General features: G+C 40.3%; 1 protein-coding gene across 6 annotated transcripts in view; it reads left to right on the forward strand.

The window, feature by feature from the left end:
* The first annotated feature begins 2,196 nt into the window (after positions 1-2,196).
* The window catches only part of HIPK3 (homeodomain interacting protein kinase 3), a 93,813-nt gene continuing 82,343 nt past the window's right edge, over positions 2,197-13,666 (forward strand). For 2 of the 6 annotated variants that reach the window (XM_045825166.1, XM_045825169.1), the window contains exon 1: positions 2,197-2,763. The gene's annotated coding sequence lies outside the window, so the exon portion shown is untranslated. The other 4 variants (XM_045825170.1, XM_045825171.1, XM_045825168.1 and 1 more) reach the window with 3 other exon arrangements.

The following is a 13,666-nucleotide window of genomic DNA, read 5'->3' on the forward strand; positions in this document are numbered from 1 at the left end:
TCAAAATTTCTACTCTCTATGGCTTTTTTTTCCTACATGGCTTTTATATCTTGCATTTAAAAAAGAACTTAAGACTACAAAAAAACTTTCCTTTTTTTTTCAAAATATAAGAGAAAGTTTATAAAGTTACAGAGGCAAAGAAAGGCGCTTGGAGCTTGGGATAAAGTTAAAGGTAAGATACCTGGGTGGGGGGGAGCAGAGGGGGATGGGAGGGAGGACATCACCCTTTTTTTTTTTTTTTTTTCACAAACTTCATGAAATGGCTAACTCAGTAGCTTTGAAAAATTTCCTGGATGTTGGTGTTCAGAATGGATTAAAGAGGAAAGAGGTAGGAGATTAAGTTGAGACAACAGGTAAAGAAGACGACTTGAATTAATAGTGTTTACTTATTTATCAACGTTTACTAAATACAACTATAAAACAGTCACTCTCTTAGGCACTGGCAATGCAATGGTTAAGAAAAGGATGACAGAAACCCTTCCTGGAATTTACAAACGTCTCGTGTGTCTCAAATACCAATGTCAGGGACGTCAGGGACGGAAAGGGGAAAAAAAACTTTCCCATTTTCAGCTTCTTCACAGATATAGCAATGCCATATAACAGGAGAATGGAAGCCTTCAGTTAGAGGTGATCTAGAGAAATGCTTTGCAAAAATTCTGAAAATTTGAAGTTCTAGTGGAATATTTTTCCTGTTTAACTTATTTTCTATCACTGTAACTTTATCCTTTTAAGGAATGTTTTCATCCTTTTTGGGGGGGGCAGTTCTTTTCACTATTGTTTTAAAATCAAAAGTAAATAACACTAAGTAAAAAGGAATGGCTACCATGCTCTGAGGGACACTCATTGTTTTTCTATTTTGGAAGACAGTTCAGCCGGTTATCCTCCTTAACTTGAAGAAAACAACTGCTACTTGAAAATTTTATTTCCAACTGTCTGCCTTCCTAATTTCCAACTGCATGCTTTTCTCTTTTAAAGGCACCTTCTAAAATACTCCCAGTTTGTAAAGTAGCAGAGAGTAAATGTTTGGTATTAAATATGCAGCAATTCGCCCCTCCCTTTGCCCTACCCCAGTTACTGCAATAGAAAATATCTGGGCATTTTAAATAGGTATGTGGTAGATTCAATCCTCCTACAGAAGATTATGAAGGGAACAAAGGGCATTTGCATTGCTCAGAGAAAGGTGTTCAGTCCCCAAAAGTTAAACATTAATTCAGAACAAAAGAAAACAGTATTAAAAAAAATGTCCACAAAGAACAAAAAACCTCAGGACGAAAGGCACTTAGGTTGGTCTCCTAAGGAAAAGGGAAGGAGTACAGACCAGGGCTTTGCTGTATAACCTTGGGCAGGTCGCATAAACTTCTTTGAACCCCTGTCCTAACTTCAGAGTTTGGATCAGAGATCTCTATATTTTCTTTCATCTCTAAAATTCTGTCGTTCTATGATTACGTTGTTTGAGACGTGCTGTTCTGTTGATTTCCCTGTCTCTGGGAGGGAGGTAACTAACCCTTGGTGGTGGAATTGACAACATGATGGAGACTTATTCACACAGAGGCGGGTTACCTTCACATTTCCAGGTGTTTGGATCCTCAAGACACTCTTGGAAATTTTCCTAGAGGGCCTTTCCCCTGTTCTTTAACCTGACTTTACAATTTTCTTGACTCTGGGGCGGGGGCGTGGAAAGGACCTATGTTAGATTGGGATTGTTCGCTTGACTAAGCATTTCCCCTTTCCTTATTTTTGGGCCTTAAAAGAAAAAACGCCAATCCCCCCCCCCCCAAAAAAAACCCAAACAACACAAAAAAACATATCCTAAAGAGGTGAAAGGGGAAACTATGATTACAGGATCTTGAAAGGCTTTGCCAAAACCCTGCTCTCGCATTATCATCCTTTGGTGGTTAGTATCTTTTTAAAAATACATTATGTTTGGCAGAGCGGGCCTAGGGAAAGCGAGGTTCGGAACAGCAGAGGGGGCGCTGGCAGATGCTTCTTTTGCAGGACGGGTGGTGTGAGGGAGCGCCGGGTGGGATCCAAGCCCGTCGCCAGGCGGGCTCCGAGCAACAAGGGCGCGGCTGTGAGCGAGCAGGCGGGCGGGCCGGGGAGGGGCTTCACGGAACCGCCTTGGCCGGAGCCGAGCGGGGCCGCCCGGCTCAGCGCGCCCCGGCAGGCGGTGGCGCTGCGGAGGCGGCTGCTGAGGCCGACGGGCGCGGAGGAGGGGCCCGAGACTGGGGCGGCTGGCGGCAGCTGCCTCAGTGACGACTGCCGGCAGCTCGGAGACCAGAGGAGACCAAGCGGCGGGCCCCGCGGTTTCGTCTCTCCCGTCAGTCTTCCTTCTCTTCCTCTCTCGGCAGGGGCATCAGGAATGGGCCCCAACTGCCGCGGGCCCCACACCCCGCGCCTCCCGTAGGCCCCAGCAGTCGGAGGGTGGCCGGCTGGCCTCTCATCACCCTTCGCCCCAGCCAAGCCCAGCCAAGCTGTCCCCACCCCAAATCCCCGGGAAGAAGATGAGGGAGACGGGCCCGGAACTCAGCAGCCAGAGCAGCAGCAGCAGCAGCAGCAGCAGCGGTCGGGGGAGGGTGTTTCGCCGTTTCCTCTTAGCCGCCAGGACAAGATGGCAGCGGCCGCGGAGAGGGGCTGAGCCCGGGCTGGGTGGTGCCGCCTGCTGAAGCGCCTGGCTCCCTGTCCTCGGCACTGCCCCGCACCCCACCCCGGACATGCTCAGGGCTGCGGCTGCCCGAAGAGGGGAAAGCGCAGGCCTCTAGGAAGGTAAGGGAGCAGGGCGAAGGGTGGGGGCACTCGCTCATTCGAGGGGCCAGTGCCGCGGGGCTAGGGCGCCCCTTATCGGGATCCCTGCCGGGCAGACACTCCCTGGGCGGCCGCGTACTCGTTGCTCGTCCTGTAGCACCATCTCCGCGCCCTCGTGCTGTGCGCTTTTGCACTGGCCCCCGCCGGGTGGCCAGTCCAGCCGTCTCCCCAGGGGCTTGTGCGGCCCAGGCCGGAGGCCGCCGGACGTGGGGCCGAGCGTGGTTCCTGCGCGCCGTGGCGCAGTCTCCGGGAAGCCGCTCTTGGGCCGAGCCTCTCCTTGCCAAGGTTGCGCAACGGCTTTTCCCAGCAACCTAAGTTTTGTTTAGTCTCACAGGGTGCCTCTTCCCCCATCGCAGCCATAGGCCGTCACTACGGATACCTCTTGTCTTTCATTAAGGGGAACAAACACAAACACAGGCACGCACGCAACTGGAGCGCCCCAGCCGATGGCCGCGTCCCTGGCTTTGTGGCCCAGTCACCGGCGTTGCCGAGCGGCGGGTTTGGAGGGTGTCAACTCCTGGGACGTGAGTGCGTGTGATTGTTGGGGAGGAGAAATGTGATCCCCCGCTTCGCGTCCCCTGTCGCGGCCCGAGGAAGGCGTGGCGGCCGCGCGGCGGGGCTGTTGCCGGCATCTCTCGTTACGGTGGCGGTGGCGGCGGCGGCGGCGGCGGCTGCCGCCTTCCCTTCGCTGCGCTGGGAGAACTCGTGGAAGGACCTGGGATTGAGAATGTCTGTTTTCCCGTCGGGAGGGAGAAGTCTGTTTTAAAATGGTATGCTCAGCGAACCCCGTTTCCCAGTCTTATTTCTGTTTGAGTAATTGCTTGAAAGGGTGTGTGTGTGTGTTTGTGTGTAAATTACCTTGGACCTGTTACAAAGTAGTCCTAACACGTTCAGTCCTTGAACCGTGTTTTCACAACCTCTTGCTGCCCTGGTTAGAATTTATTCTCCACCTGTCAGTTCGTTGCTTCTAATTATAAAGAGCTTCTGTTAGCACAGTCGAGTTTTTCAGATTATCGTCCAGTTTACAGGGAAATGTTATGGTTAATTCTATTTTCAACTTTAATGTCTCTTTAGTACAGAGTCGGGAAAGGAAGCTGGTAAATCAGTCTGTGCTTGTGCTTATGTATGTGTACCTTCTAGTAGTTTGGAGATCGGCTGAATCCTTTTAAATTTTTTTTTGGAGGGGTATTTGCTTGTTATCTGTAACTTGTGAAGTAGAATTACTGCAGAAACCATTCCAGTTTGTTTCAAAATTTTAATTGTTGGGCGCTTAAAAATTTAAGAGATCCCCCTTTTGGTCAAATTGTTGATGAAAACTTTAGAGTAGGATCGTTGGGTTTTGTTTGTTCCCAACTAAAACATTTTAATCCTGCATTCTCATTTAATTTTTCAGAAGCTGGACATATGTTTGATAAGTCTAGATTCTGCTTATGTTTGCAAGCGCGGTGTTAATTTTATACAATGAGCCATGATAAGGTTTTGATAGGTCATGATTAAACAGTATTTAAGTAAATAAAATATGACTGAGCTTTTTTAAAAGAATAATTTTATAGTTGTATTTTGTTACCTTACACCTTCATGCCACTTGACAGTAATTGAAATGTAACCAACCAAATAGAATTCTTTACATTTAAATCAACAAGGCATTTCTTGGCATATTTATGAGTGCAGTCATAAAGTGTAGGGAGCTATTATTTATGGACTATAATGTTTAACCTTGTTGAAGATTATTTTTCTTTTATTTTTGAAATTTCCTTGGTTTTAATTGCGCGAAGGTAGAGGTGTGTTGAAATAGTTGAGATTAGGACATTTCATTTTTTCAGTCATGGGAAATTTGAACAATAATTTAAATTTTTCTTTCTATTCAAGAGAAAATAATTTTCTAAAAAAATTCTTAGATTAAAACCATGTTTTAAAAAGGTAAGATGAGCTTGAAATCTAGGACAGAACCAGCCATTAAATGTTTCAAATTTATATTTGGACATTGCTGACTGCAGTAGCTAAACATACATATTAGGCAAGCAGATCATAACATGGTGAGCCAGTTCTAGTTTATCGTCATAATACCTTTTCCATTGAACTACTCATTATCTTGCTTGTAAACCAGTCATTGGCTTCTGGGCATGGAGTTTTAAAGTCACATAAAAGTGGATGGTTTTTATGAGATAATTCTTCTTGTAAACATGCTTGAAAGGAAGCTTCAGATCATACTGTTTTAATTTTTTGGCTGTTCTGTCATGGGATGCCATAAAGTAAGGTGCAAATTACAGAGGTAGGTTGCTGTTGCTAGCATGGCAGGACATGTAAATATTTGTTTACTGCAAGGTGTTGAAAGCCCCTTTGCAACTTAAAATAGCAACAGTTGTCAAGTGAACTTTTTTATTGAGCTCATGTTTTTTTTTTTTTTTAAGATTTTATTTATTTATTTTTAGAGAGGGAAGGGAGGGAGAGAGAGAGAGAAACATCAATGTGCGGTTGTCTGGGGCCGTGGCCTACAACCCAGGCATGTGCCCTGACTGGGAATCGAACCTGCGACGCTGTGGTTCGCAGCCCGAGCTTAATCCACTGAGCTACGCTAGCCAGGGCTCTGAGCTCGTGTTTTTAATATTTGGTACATGAACACTGATGGTGTGTGTGTGTGTGTGTATGGAAGGGGATAAGGGGCAAATGTATATTTCAGAATGCTGAAATACTGTTTCCCATACATTGAATGGAATACTTGTTTGCATGTTATTTTCCATTTGAATGTCAGAATGATTTATTCTGGTCACTTTTCAAAAAGTATTTATTTTTTAAAAGATTTTATTTATTTATTTAGAGAGAAGGAAAGGGAGGGAGAAAAAAAGGGAGAGAAACATCTATGTGCCAGAGATAAATGGGTACATTGCCTCTTGTGCGCCTCCTACCGGGAGCCTGGCCCACAACCCAGGCGTGTGCCCTGAGCTGGAATTGAACAGGTGACCTTTTAGTTTACAGGACCTCGCCCAACCCATTGAGCCCCACCAGTCTGGGCTTATTCTGGTAAAGGGAGTTAACTTTCTTAATATGCTGTTCTCAATCCAGCAGCTCACTAAGTGTGATGATATGGTAGGTTAGAATTACATTATTGGTGGTTATGGCGATTCAAAGGCATAAAAAATGTCATTTCCACTGCAACTTTACATCTGCATTTGGAGATGGCAATATTTATATTTAAGGGTGTTTGTTCTAAGGAACTTTGAAGTTCTCCATATTTACAATACCTCTACAGTTATTCTTGTTTCTTAACTATTAGAAAACACAAAATGGCATGCTACATGATTATACTGTTGCTGCCAAAAGTAATGTTCATGTAAAATTTCAGGGTTTGCAGCTGTCCTAATTTCCTAGTGTCTGAAGTTGAGACTGCTAATGTGGTATGTTTAAGTTGGAAATTACTCCCAGACAAACTACTAGAATTTTCTTAAAATGGAGGAATCTATCAATATATTGTATTGCTTTTTAAAAAGTTGCCTCTTGCCCCACACAATTTTCTGAAAGTTTTGTCTTGGGTAATCATTTCTCTATGATAAAATGGGAGCCTAAAGAAATTGCTGTGAATGTCCTTACTGGTTCTGGATCCAGCTGCTTAAAAAGTGTATCTTGTCTGGTACCTTTAAGCACCTAGAATTGAATAGGGACATAAATACAGAGTAGAAGTTTTAAATCAGTGGAGTCTTTTAGGGTAGCCAGAGCACTTAATGTGACCAACTTAGGGAAGTACAGCCCACTTCTCTTGGTTGGCTTGGTATAATTAAGAGTGGTTTGGGGGAAAATACCTTAATATTAGTGTGCTGATTCTGTACCTTTGTTATAGCTGTTATGTTGCACTTGAAGAATATTTTTTAAGATGATTATTATTTTTCTTGACTTTAGAGAGAGAGAAAGGGGGTGGAGAAAGAGAAAGAGATGGAGAGAGGGGGAGAGGGAGGAAGAGAGAAAAACATCGATTTGTTGTTCCACTTATTTATGCATTTCCTGGTTGATTCGTTTATGTTTCTATGCACCCTGACTGGGGATCGGACCCACAACCTTGGGACGATGTGCTAACCAACTGAGCTACCTGGCCAGGGCTGGACCTTGTCTTAGTCACTGTTAGGGCCAAGCTGGAACAGAGATGGAGGTTGTATTATATATATTACTTACCCAAGTGTTTATCAAATTAGACCTTGACCTATTTGGCAGTTCAGGTGTTCTCTTTAGTTGATACTTGGGCCATGTCACTGCACAAAGGCAACACGTTGCCTCGATTTTGAGGCCCACCACTGTATGCTGAGGGTCCTAGAGCCTCTGCTCTTGCTACTTGGAAGTTAAAAGAACTGGATGAACATTGAAAATACTGTATTTTTAGGGTGCTATTTGTGGTTTGGGAAAGGTAAGTCATTTAACTGACTGACTTTGTCCTTTATGTTTAGTAGCTAATGCAAAATCAGTACTTTTGAAAGCTGTATTTTTCCAACAGAAAGGCTTTGAAATGAAACAAACCAAGGACAATATTTTTTACCTTAAATGTATTTTGTTATCCTGACCCCAAAGTTTTCTCTAATTGAGTTTTTTCTTCCTGTGGGAGAGTGAGAGAGAGGGAAGGTAGTGGGGCCGGGAAGGTAAAGAGGCAGGTGTTGTAGAAGACGCTGGGCCATAGTGGGGCGGGGTGGGGGGAAGCTGGTTTATTAGATTTGGGAGCCTTCAAAATCTGTTTTGACTTGAATGTTGAAGTTGCTGGAGACCAAAGTTCACTTGGTTATAGTCAATTAAATTTGTGGTAGCGTGGGGGAAAGATTAAGAATGTGCTTTGACACCTGCTAAGTGATCAGTCTTGTGAAATAGTATCGGTTTATCATCCTCCACCAGTGTTTTAAGTCCTCCTCCTCTCCCTCTTTGTGTCTTTTGTTTTTCAGTCTGAAAGACTTTTTTTCCTTATTGTAGAATTTAGGGAATATAAACTTTCTATCCAATTTGAAAAATCTTACGTTACAGGCCTGACTTAAAATCGGAAGTGTGAAGAACACAGAACATATTATTGCTATTAAAATGAGTATGATTTATGGGAATACTTTTTTTGGTCTTTGGAAATCCTGAATAATAAGACTAAGATGCACATAGTATATGCATTTAGGTTTTTCAAGCCAAAGTAAAACCCTGACTTCTCTGTCAGTCACACAGTCCATTTTTACTGTCCGAGACAAACATTTCTTCTTTTACAGTTTAGATTTCCAGATACACTTTTTGTGTTGAATTTTTTTTCTCTTAGGTCATTTTTTTTTAAACAAAAACATTGCACCTAAAAGAAGTGGAGATTTAGGGAAGAATAATAAAGAGAAATGTAGTACTTGGGTCATTTAAGCTGTACTTTTTCCTTTAGGTAAGGACCTACATTACAAAAGAATTTTAGTGTATAACTGCTGGTCACATTGAAAAATAAAAGATTGGCAGGGTGGCCATATAAATTCTTTTTTATTTTACATGATTGTTAATGCTAAAGCACCTTTTCTAATATGAGAAAATTATCTTGGATAGATATTGAAATAATCAAATGAACAGATATAAGTCACTCCCTCTCCACTTTAAAATTTTGTAGCCATTTATTATAAATTTTATTTGGTTACATATGGCTTACCAAGAAAATAAGATTTGATAAACAGTGTGAAACTTGGCTGTATTTGACTAACCAATTATTCCAGTTTAGAAAATTTTAAAAAGTATTTGACTTTCTCAAAACATTAACTTCAGATTCTTTAGCTTCCTCTACTTAGTTGCATATTACTCATAAATTAAAAAATATTTTACAATTTTGGAAAAATAAAATTGCCAACTTTGACACATTTGCGAAAATAACTTGCTTAGAAAATGTTTCCTACACTGTAAACTTTTACATAAAGGCCTAAAAATTTCATTTGTATATATTTTGGCGGTGTTATCTGTTTAATAATACAACAAGAGTCTTGTAGGTTTGGTAAACTATACGACTTTAGATATATAATGCTACAGTCTTAAATAGTTAATAAGTAAGATAGAGTGATAACATATTGAAAATTGAACCTGACTTTCTAGAGACATTTCTTCTAATGTATAATTTAAATTAACATTTCTGAGGGCTTAAATATGTAATTTATTATAATTTCTTTTGAGATTAAATAGGGTATAGTGAGAGAACCAATGAAAATTACAGGTTACGAAGCTCTACTTCCTTACAGTCTCAAAACAAAAAACAAAACAAAAACATGTTTTTGTCCAACTTATAATCAGTTGTACTGGAGAAGGATCAAGTATCTTTGTGGTATATTAATTGTGTTTTAACATATTTTAGTTATAAAGATAAGAATAGTATTGGGTTCAAAAATACTAGATTTTTAATCTGTTTAGCATACTTTAAACATTTTTGTGTAGTTGGATCACAGACTGACCACAAATAACTGAGAAAGTTTTCAGTGGGTGGTAAAACAATGATAAAATATTTGTATGAAAACTATTTTATCTAGTACATATTTGAGTGTCTACTAAGTGCAAAGTTCTGTGAATGAAGAGAGTTAAGACATGATCACTATTTTGAACAAGTAGTAGGTGAAGTTAGCTAAGTACCATAAGTTTATTTTTGTGTATGTGTACATGAGTTGAAAAACACTGCCTGAGAAAAATAATGATTTCAATATAGCACAGTTCTTAAGGCTGTTAATTTCCAATATTTAAGCTACCGGAAATAGTTTAGGTGTTTATTTATTTATTTTTAATCCTTAGCCAAGGATATATTTATTGATTTTAGGGGGAGGAAGAGCGAGAGGAGGGGGCGGGGGGAGAGAGAGAGAGGGAAAGAGAGAGAAATACTGATCACTTGCTTCCAACTTGCAACCTAAGTATGTGCCCTGGTTTTGTTTTTTTCAAAGATTTCATTTATTTGTTTCTTACAGAGAGGGGAAGGGAGGGAGGAAGACAGGGAGAGCAACATCACTGTATGGTTGCCTTTCATGCTCCCCCCACGGGGGGGACCTGGCCTGAAACCCAGGCGTGTGCCCTGACTGGGAATCGAACCTGCGACCCTCTGGTTTGCAGTCTAGCGCTCAGTCTACTGAGCCACCCCAGCCAGGGCCCTGACTAGGATTTGAACTCTCTACCTTTGGGTTTACAGGAACAACTCCCCAACCAACTGAACCACTCAACCAGGGCTAGTTCATTTTCTTAAAGTTGTGTATTAATATTTACCACTCTGAACCACAAAAGCAAAACAAAAATCATTTAAAAATATGAACTATACCCTGACTGCTGTGGCTCAGTTGGTTGGAGCATCGTCCTATAGACCGACATGTCGTGTATTCGATTCCAGTCAGGGTACATGTCTAGGCTGCAGGTTCGGGCCTGGTCCGGGTGCACTCAAGAAGCAACTGATCAATATTTCTCACATTGAGGTTTCTCTCCCTCTCTCTTCCTGCCTTCCCTCTCTCTAAGATCAATAAGCATGTCCTTAAGTGAGGTTAAAAAAGAAAAAGATATAGCCATCTTGAAATTGTTTCCCTTTACTCTGATTGGAAGAAAACGAAGTACTTCAATTTATAACCTATTACAAGATACCTTAATATTGCATTTTAGGAAAAGGTTATGTTTAAAAATATAAAATAGTATCTGAACTGTTTCTTCAGGTCAGAAACCATGTCTTAAAGATTTTTATGTTCCTAAAGTGCTTAATAGACATTGGGGAATAAAAGTAGTCAAATACAGGCATGCTATATTCTACCTATATCCCTTAAAGCAAGGGTATCCAACCTTTTGTCATCTCTGAGCCACACTGGAAAAAGAAGAGTTGTCTTGGGCTGCCCATTAAATACATTGTGACATGTAATCACAAAACAAAAAAATCTCATGATGTTGTAAGTAAATTTACGATTGTGTTTTGGGCTGCATTCACAGCCATCCTTGGGCTGCCTGCAGTCACAGGGCCGCAGGTTGGATACCCCTGCAAGTATAGCAGCTTTATTGAGTAGCTTGACAGGTGCCTGACCAGACACCTGTGAATGTGTTATATGCACATTTGGATTCTGAAGACATATTGTACCCCTCACCTCTTTTACTTCTAGCAGATGAGTCTGTTTCCCACATAGAGTTAAATAGGTAAGAATGTCCTCCAGATTTCCAACCTCTACCTCTGAATATAAAACTTCTACCAGTGTACATTGTGTTTTCACCACTGTCTCAAGGAAAGAAACATCCCCTTCCCCCTAGAATTACCCCTTATTCACTGTGTGGATTCCATCCTGAATTGTGTTTTTCAGCACCTTGAGCCTGTCCAATAACTTCAAGCCCCCCTCCCATTTTTTATTGGCCCTCTCTTTTTTTTTTTTTTCAGCCTTTTTAAAATAGGTATCTAGGATATTAAGTGGCTGTCTTTTATTTGTGCCTTTCACGTCTGTGGACCCATTTTCTCTTTTTCCACACTTCTTAAATGTGTACTGTAGCCTCTATTTGAATTTCTATTCACTTCTTAGTTGTTGGCAATCTTACTCTGTCTGTGACACTCGACTGAAATTACTCCTAAGCTCTCCAGTAGGTTTATTCATAGCTTATATACTTCTCCAGAAGATTGCATCTGTAGTATACCCTACTCACTTGTGAGCTTTCAGTTTATCTTTTGAATTATGGTCTCATTATTTTCCCCCATAGGTGGTTCAAACTGAGTTGACTATCTTATTTCCACATATTTTGTTTTCTGTATTTTCTTTTTCATATTCTCATTCATTTCTATTGCTACTTATGTTTGAAACTTTAAATTTTAAAATATTTATTTTTAAAAATCTTCACCCAATGATGTTTATTGATTTTAGAGGGAGAGTAAGGGAGAGAGAGAGAGAGAGACAGAGAAAAACATCTGTGTGACAGAGAAACATCCATCAGTCGCCTCCTCTAGGCGCCTGCAGTCTAGGCATGTGCATTGACTGGAACTGAACCTGTGACTTTTGTTGTATGGGTTGATGCTCCGACCAACTGAGCCACCTGGCTGGGGCTTAATGTATTTTGTTATGGTAGGTGGATTTTAAGACACAGTTTAGTGTGATAATTTTTACTTCTTTCAATTTGCAAGGTTTCTGTGAATAACACTTTAAGTGTTAACATTGTTATAAAATAACTGTTGGCATTTTATTATATATAATTAATATGTAATCATTGCTTTTATGTCTGTATTCTGTATATTCTATCTAGCTTCTTATGCAAATGCCTGGAATACGCATAAGGTCAGTTTGGGCCAATTTTTAGTTATTAAGTGAGAATAGATTTCTGAACAGTAAATTGTAACTATTTTGTGGCCATTTTCAGTCAAATGATTTAGTGTATTTTTTTTCTTAAATTTATTTTTAGAGCAAGGGAAGGGAAGGAGAAAGAGAAGGAGGGAAACATCAATGTGTGGTTGCCTCTCTCTCACACACACCCTACTGGGGACCTGGCCTGCAACCCAGTCATGTGCCCTGACTAGGAATTGAACCAGTGACCCTTAGGTTCACAGTCCACCACTCAGTCCACTGAGCCACACCAGCCAGGGCCAACCTTGTTGGACATTTGATAAAATTATGAATCTAGGATTGAACTTGATTGATTTTAGTTGTTTCTGTTGATTGATGTTAGTTGTTTCAAAAGTAGATTAAGTTAGGTCATGTTCTGGTAAGGATGATTTTACCTTTGCCTTCTCTGCCTTTAATATTTCATACTTATCTTTAAAAGTTACATGGATTTTTAAAACAAGAAGTACAAGTTTTGTGGTGGTTGGGGTAGATTTCCTATAAAGTAGAAAGTGAATTATTTGACTTTCTATGGAGGGAGTTATCATAACCCAAATTGATAAAACTATTAACTTTATTTGAAATGTCTGCAAAACAGTCATATTCATATTTTTTTCCCTGTATCCTTTTCCTAACAATCCATTGGTAGGTATTGGTAATCACAGATATGGTGTGATAAATTTAAATAAAATTTTCTTTTGTACTTAAGTTTTATAAACCAGATTTGAATTGTTAAGCTTCAAGTTGACTTCAAGAAAGAGAGTACTCTGGTGAACTTTTTATTTTTAGCCAGCTTTTCTGTATTTCCATTTCTGAGTTTTGGTATTATATAGCTTGAAAAAAATCTAGAGAATTGTATGCTTTAGTAAGAATAGTCCTTGAATGCTGTTTTTCATTAACTCTTTCTAGCCTTTTTAAAATAAAGGTTTACGTTGGCAGGGTGATTTCTAGCAGCTTTGAAATGTGCACTAGGTCATTTTCTGTCCCAAAAGTTGGAATTTTTTGCTAAGTCAGATGAAGCTCGTTGTTTAACATGCTGATTTGTGTTGCAGTCAACACATTCCCTGGATGCTTTGTTCACGGCACTGCTGGGAAATACCCGGGACTACAGTGTTTCCAAATGAATGTTTTGTAGGCACCTCAGACAGCAGGTTTATTTTATGAAGCTTTCCAATATGTGGTGGCTTATTTACGTGAAAATGTTTCTTATGTGAAATGTTTTAGTGTAGTTTTCTGGATAGAATATTGGTAAAATAACCTGTTAATGATGCAGGTATATAAAATATTGAGATTTAAATGGCCATTGGAGAGTTAAACTCATTTGCTACATGCTAAAAACCTATTTTCTAGTGTATCCTATCTTTTAGTTCTAAGAAGACGTGTTATTTTGTCTTTTATAAATACATACTTACATTACAAAGAAATTTAGAAATATCAATAGGTGGGTTGACTAGAAACTACTTTTTGTTGCCTAAATATTGCTAGTTATGTAATTCCATTTTCTAAAACCTATTGTAGAGCCCTGTATAGACCAATACTAGGGTTCTTTGTCTTTTCCAGAGTGAAAACTTGTTCTTATTGTCAAC

Source organism: Phyllostomus hastatus, unplaced genomic scaffold (genome assembly GCF_019186645.2).
Source record: "Phyllostomus hastatus isolate PE091 unplaced genomic scaffold, TTU_PhHast_1.1 phas_scaffold_585, whole genome shotgun sequence".
In the NCBI taxonomy this organism is placed as follows: domain Eukaryota; kingdom Metazoa; phylum Chordata; class Mammalia; order Chiroptera; family Phyllostomidae; genus Phyllostomus; species Phyllostomus hastatus.